Here is a 5,920-nt window from a genome sequence, read left to right on the forward strand (position 1 = left end):
GTGCAGAGGGCCCATAGTGTCATGTAGTACTTCAAAGATATGAAGTCTAATGGCCGGCCGGGAAGGTCTCAATCTGTGGACAGTGCTGGTAAATAAGCAAACGGGATAGCTAGATGTTATCAATGGTGCTTTTATTCAAACCTTTGTACAATAATTTCTATCTTCCATTCATTTGAATATATGCAACTTGGTGCATAATTTTCTTCACTGCTGGAATTACGAGCCTATAAATAAGCTCTTTCATTTCAAATGTCAAATTTATGATGAGCATGCACATCAATTTCTGAAGACTATAGAAAAGAATAAAACAAGAAACACATGATTTTCTAGAAAATAATATATTCTTCATCGTTTATCAATTTAATTGGATAAAACTCATTCTTACAAAATCGGGTTGTAAAATAACGGGGTTACTCTTTATAAACTATAGTCAGACTTCATCTTTATTCAATGTGAGACTTGGTTTTTCCAATACACCCCATCACGTCCAACACTATGGGCTTGATGTGTGTATATAAATGGTGCGTGATCCAAAATGATAAGCTCTAATACCATATAGATTTTTATACAGGGTTTATAACTCATCCTTACAAAACCGTCTTGTAAAGTGAAAGATGCCACTCTTTATAAACTGTAGTCAGACCTTATTTTTAATCAATGTGGGACTTGATTTTTCCAATATTACGTAGAGATTGGATTTCACACGGTTACTGCATCCATGCGGTAGCTGCTATTGACCGTACGATAAAAAACGAACGAATGAGGTCGAATACTTTGTTGAACTGTCAAATAAACACTATATAAATTGGGGCTATCCGATCATAAATTTAATGCTGAGATCACCTACTGCTAGTAGCCAGAGGCGTCTTGCACATATGTGCGGGGTGTGCGACGGCATCGGGCCTCAAAATTTTGAGGGCCTCAACTCAAAATTTTGAGGTCCTATAATATTACTTATATATTATTTATACTTATAAAATATCAGATGTATATTAATAGATTAATTTTTAGGCCCTAAAATAATAGTTATACTATATTGTTAATATATTATTAATATGAATGTTCATAAAATATCATATGCGTATCAATAGATTAATTATCTATACTCGTAAATATAGTTCCAGTCCATTTTAATCTTTGTATAAAATTTAATCTTAGAATATGATGTTCTTTTTTGACGTTATATACAAAAATAATTATTTTGTATTTCTCGTTCCATTTAATTTAATGCAAATGATTTAATATTGATAATTTATATTTTTACAAGAATGATTTTTTTTTATATATTATATGCAATTTAAATCGACAATTTTTTTTAAAAATTATATTTTTTATTAATGAGTCACTTTTATATTTTGTACAAAATTTTCTAAAACTCGGAGACGCCCCTGCTAGTAGCAAACTACAACATAGAACCCAGATCTTTTACATACTAGTATATGATTTATTTATATTTTTGGTCTTAGACAAAGTGGTATACTATATAAAACTTACATTCACACCTATGATGGTCTAAGGTCAAACCTAACAATATTAACATTTTCAGTTGAACTATAATCACTCAAGCGATGCACGAAATAGATTTAGATTTAACTAAATAGATAGAGTACATGTTTGTGTGAAGTGAAAGTTGGTGCACTGCAAAATGATCAGAGAATACTGAATTGTTGAAGGTAAAAAAAATATTCAGACAAGCTTAGCCCTCACTACACGCCGAAAAAGGGCTGCTATATCTTGACTAGGGATGCTCGCGGTGCTGTTTGATTTGGTTTTGAGCATAAAAATCATCCTAACCGTGAGATAAAAATACATGCGGTTCGGTTTGATTCGGTTGTTTTTTAAAAAGTCATCTAAACCAAACCAAACCAATGCGGTTAGCGTTAGTTCTATTTGTGCGGTTTATCACGATATAAAAAATATGACAATATTTTCAACTTGTTACAAAATAAACATTGAAATTTTAATTTATTTTATTATTTACATGATACGATATGCATATACAGAAATTGCATATACATAATAACTTATTTTTAATACCAACAATATAGTTCTGGATCGCATGAAATGATATGTTTTGACAGCCTATTATTTTATGGGCTCAAATTTGGGTTGATTGCTAATAGTTGATAGAGCTAAGTTAAGTATTGCGGTTTAGTTTAGTTTGATTTTCTGAAATGAAAACCACAAAACAAACCAAATCGTGCGGTTTGGAAGAAAAATGATCCGTGCGATTAAAACTAAATGCGATTTTTTGTGATTTTTGTTTGGATTGGTTCGGTTTACAATTTTACTTTTAGATTGGTTCGAATACGATCACCTATGATGTTGACAAGTTTTGCTAAACATATTTACACGAACAACATGTTTGATGATTTGCTTCTAAGAGAGATAAAGGTTTTTCTTTTTAGTCAGAGAATTCTCATAATTTTCCTAGTGTTTACATGTGGGTCATGTTTTCCCACTTAAATTTCACTTGTTTTTTTCCACTATCTTGTTAAATAATTAACGCGTGTTATCTCAGTTCATGTCTCTTATTCTCATTTTGAGTTTGACCATATTCATATTCATTGGGTCCAAAGTTATTTATTTTATACATATCTTTATTTAAAAATATAATAATAATATTATTAACTTGGCATTATCATTAACAGAATAAATAGTGCTAGTGGTCACATGTTAATTTGTTTTAATATAGTTTGAATATCAGTCACTAATTAAAAATTATTCTGTTGAACTTTCATCTTTATCACTCTATCTATCAATTTAATTTCAACTAAATAAAATGTTGTGGACTTGCTTCTGAGAACAGAGCACATGTTAACTGATCTGACACCATTTTAACATAAAACTGTCACAAATAATATACTCCCCTAGTCTTTAATATAAGAAGAAGTTCACTTTTTAGATTCATAAAATGTAGAATGTATCTGGTTCATATTATTGACTAGATACATCCAACATTCTATGAATCTAAAAAGTAAATTTTTTCTTATAATAAGGACCAGAGGGAGTATACTACTTATATCTATGATTAGTTAGAGTCAGAGGCCAATAAATTAAATATTTTAATTTAAAATTTTAGATAAGATAAACTCCTTTCAGTTTCAAGTTTCATTTATAATTTTTTTTTAATATTTATTAAATACCTGATATATTTAATTTAAAATATAAATATATAAGTTATTTATTGATTTAGAAAAAATATTTATTCAAATATAAAACCAAAAGGAGTAATAATTTTTTTATCCAAATATTTCTTATATTTATGATCACGAGTAGTAATAAATTTCATTTTATTGTTTTAATATGTAGAAAAAAAACAAGTTTGTTGCACGTACTAATATTGACTACATTTGTTTACAATATCGAGCATTGCATCTTAATCGTAACTACACCCACAATTTAAAACTATAGATGGATCTATTTCTAAATCATGATGCACACAAACATCCTTTAGATGAAATATATTTTAACTTTTGTTTATATTTAAAATATGAATAATAATTAAAATTTTTCATATCCACTAAAATCCTTGCTATGTCACTTACTTAAAACTTGCTTATTTCATCATTAGCTTGTGCAAATGATTTACAATTTTTAATTATTTGTAGCATGCATTTCGCAGCCAACTATAGGCTTGTGATGCAGATAATTAAGTTAGTAGCACTTATGTTAGTTAATCTAATTAACTGACAAATTTCAAAAAATTTAATCATCATTCACCAGGTTTTTTTTTTTTTGATAAGCTCATCATTCACCATGTTGTTATTGATAACAATGATAGGCTATATTGGTGGGCTTCTTCATGGATATTGACCAAGAAGATCAATCATGAGAGACTAAACATTGTAGTAATTGCTATACTTGCTATAAAGCTACTCATCACAAAGTTGATTGATAGTATTTAATATTTATAGTTGAGTAATCCACTTGGGTTGGTGCATTGGTATCGGCTTGGGATCTGGAAGTGTGCTTCTCTTGAGGTTTGAGGTTTGATTCTCTCTGGTGTCAATTTGGATGGACTAATTTAGTTTTTTTTTTTTTTTTTTTTTAAAAAAATTTATAGTTGAGTTAAATGTTTTCCATAGATACAACATTATCAAAAATTCTTTTTTGCCAAGACAATAGTTTGTTTTTCATCTCTATAAAAGAATGAAATTTGTTCGTCTCAATAAATTTTTTATGCACATTGTCTCAATTATTGCTGAATTTGACACATTAAAATGTTGTCAAATTAAAACTTTATAAATAAATATCCGTAGCTTTATAAATTTATTACAAACTAATTATCCGAGGAATCATACATAGTGCAATGTCTCTGCCAACTGAGTTAAGCTCACGGGAACTACTAACTAACACTCTTAATGACTAACTAATTATATCTTCAATAATTGTAAAGATAATTAAACAATTTCGGTTTTAGCAAGTAATCAAATTGCCTGGAGTAATTTTTTGTAAGGACAAAAATAATCACTTTTTTATGAGGACAAAAATAAAATTTAATAATTTTATAGGAAAAAACATTTAGTGTTTATAATATACTTCCTCCGTTCATTTTTATTTGTCGTTTGGAAATCATGCGCACTATTCATATAATCTACTTTGATCATAATTTTCTACTAATATATAAAAATAAATATTAGCATATAATGTTGTTCAATTTGTCTCGACGAGTATTTTCAAAATATTTATAAAAGATAATTAAAGATATTAGTGATCAAAATTGTGCATTATCATATGTGCAGAAATTTAAAACGACAAATAAAAAAGAACGGAGAAATACTTCTTAAACCAATGTATCTTTTGTTGGTGTTATGTGGACATGTACCTATTTGAGACATTCTTGATTTGTCCCTAATGGAACCATATGTATAGGCAGTTAGGTGCAGGTAGCATCTATCTCCAAACTTCTGGCTATAAGATATAGTTGATTGATTATGTAAGTATAAACTTTAAAATTATGCTAAATCCAATTTTTGGAGTATATTTGAGTCGGGTAAATCTAGTTGATCCGATCAAACTCACTCAATTCAATTCAATAAAATGGATTGGGTTGGATAATTGAATGTGTATGAATTTTAAAATAATAAAATGAATTAGGTTGGATTGTGATGAAATACAAAAGCAAGTATTTTCGTTATATCGTATCCACAGGGACTAGTGCGATATTAATTGTACATACACAAATTCCATGATTCTAAGTGCGGGTTTGTTTTGATTTGGTTTCGTAACATAAAATTGCGATAAAAGTGCGTGATAAACTTTTGAGATAAAAACTTGTTGGAATTGGATTTCATCAAATCATTCACATGTATCAGTTAACTATTGATATATATATTTGATTTACCAATCAATATCGTCACATATTACTCGTTGATCATATCCGTGTCCGGAATATGTCTTGAAATCTATTGCATCTATTAACTTTCCGATGTCTCGAATCATTAATTGATAAAATAACATTAAGCTCTAATACTATAAGTGACTATTAAATCTCAAAATCTATGTCTAAACTTTGAACTTTAACAAGTGATTATCCTACCTTTGATTCAAATTACATATGTCTATATCATTTAAATCTTTTAATAAAAGCATGAAAACAAGGACATCACTTATATTGATTGATAAATAAAACACATATAGCAAAGTTAAACTAGATTCATGATCATAATTCAATTACATCCAATCCCAACAAAAGAGAGATTTAGCTATGAATAGCCATGATAAACTTACAAAAGAGTGAAGATGAAAAGGATTGAAAAACCATTGGGCTTGATTTCTCAAGTTGTGTGGAATCCACCTTCAAAACCTCACTAACAGGATATATCTATGAAAATAGTGTTTTTCTATCTGATATTAGCTAACTTGATATTTTACAAAATGATCTGAAATGCTATTTATAGACTTCTGAAATGGGCCT

Source organism: Trifolium pratense, linkage group LG6 (genome assembly GCF_020283565.1).
Source record: "Trifolium pratense cultivar HEN17-A07 linkage group LG6, ARS_RC_1.1, whole genome shotgun sequence".
Taxonomy (NCBI): Eukaryota; Viridiplantae; Streptophyta; class Magnoliopsida; order Fabales; family Fabaceae; genus Trifolium; species Trifolium pratense.